This window comes from Sciurus vulgaris (assembly GCF_902686455.1).
Source record: "Sciurus vulgaris genome assembly, chromosome: 10".
Classification (NCBI taxonomy): domain Eukaryota; kingdom Metazoa; phylum Chordata; class Mammalia; order Rodentia; family Sciuridae; genus Sciurus; species Sciurus vulgaris.
Window position 1 is genome coordinate 76,064,653 of NC_136470.1, and position 1,938 is coordinate 76,066,590.

Genomic DNA, 1,938 nt, shown 5'->3' on the forward strand with positions numbered 1-1,938 from the left:
CCGGAGGAGGAGCTGAGCGGCGAGCTGTTTGGACTCAGCGCGATCGCCCCTGAACACTGGGGCCTGCCTGTAGGAGGAGGAGGAGTGCAGTGGGTCGCTTGGACTTGGAGTGACTGCATCAGAGCTCCGGGCGGCTGCTCAGAGGAGGAAGCAAATGGTGTGTTGTTTGGACTCAAAGCGACCACTCCTGAATACTGGGGGGCTGCCAGGAGGAGGAGGAGGAACGAGGCGGATCACTTGGACTCGGAGTGTCTGCACCAGGGCTATGGGTGGTTGTCAGGAGGAGGAGGCACGCAGTGAGTTGCTTGGACTCCTAGTGACCACACCGGAACACCGGGCGGCTCTCTGGAGGAAGAGGCATGTGGCAGGTCGCTGGGACTCAGAACGACTCTACAGGGCTCCAGGTGGCTGCTCAGAGGAGGGGCCACATAGCCAGGCAATTAGGTGCAGAGCAGGGTCCCAGGACCTAGGAGATTTCTTCGTGGAAGAGCTGCACAGAGTCATGCTTAGGGGCAGAGCGAAGGTTGAGGACTGCGGGCAGATTCTCTGAGGAGAGGCAGCCTAAGGAGTCTCATCTGTGAAGGGTGAGGCTCCCAGGCCCAGGAGATAGGTCCAGGCCCCTGTGAACGTTGCAGAGGAAGGCAGCCCAGCCCAGGTGGTAGATGTAGATTGAGGGGAAACTCTAGGAAGGGAACTGATGAGCAAGACCTCCCCACCAGGTGTGTCTTCCCTGCTGGGTGAGGTTTTCCGACAAGGATGGTAAAACCAGAGACACAGGCCCAAACAGGCCTTGCCTCAGCCTGCAGCCTAGTTCCCCTTTGGATGACCATTGGTCAACAAGTGGAGGCACCTCTGCCCACTAGCAGGGAATATACCCCACCTGAAGGCCACCACCCCTAGAGAGGCAGCTTCCTTGTGGAGCACCGCATTATCAACTTCCGCCAAGACTTCAGGCCACTGAAGGCTAAGACGGGATATACTAGAAATCTTCAGGGACATTATAAGTCAATAGAGGAAATCTGTAATATCTCAGCGGTCCACTGATACCTGAACAATATGAGAAAATAAGGGAAGAAAATGCCCCAAACAAATCTAGATGTTACATCAATAAAATCCAATGATAGCATGGCAGAAGAAATGATAGAAAGGGAGTTCAGAGTGTACATAATTAAAATGATCAGAGAAGCAAATGATGAGATGAAAGGGCAAATGCAGGCACTGAATGATGAAATGAAAGACTAAATGCAGGCTTGAATGATTGCACCAATCGACAGTTAAAAGAGCAAATATATGAAGCAAAAGATCATTTCAATAAAGAGTTAGAGATATTGAAAAAAAAAAAAAACAGAAATCCTTGAACGGAAGGAAACAATAAACCAAATTAAGAACTCCATAGAAAGCATATCCATATCTAATAGGATAGAACACCTGGAAGACAGAACCTCAGACATTGAAGACAAAATATTTAACCTTGAAAACAAAGTTGACCAAACAGAGAAGATGGTAAGAAATCATGAACAGAATCTCCAAGAACTATGGGACATCAAGAAAAGACCAAATTTAAGAATTATTGGGATTCAGGAAGGCACAGAGATACAAACCTAAGGAATGAACAACCTATTCAATGAAATAATATCAGAAAATTTCCCAAACCTGAAGAATGAAATGGAAAATCAAACACAAGAGGCTTACAGAACACCAAATGCACAGAATCACAACAGATCCACACCAAGGCACATTATAATGAAAATGCCTAACATGTTCAAAATAAAGATAGGATTTTGAAGGCCGCAAGAGAAAAGCATCAGATTACGTATAGGGGGAGACCAATACGGATAGCAGCAGACTTCTCAACCCAGACTCTAGAAGCTAGAAGGGCCTGAACCAACATATTTCAAGCTCTGAAAGAACATGGTTGCCAACCCAACCAAGACTCCT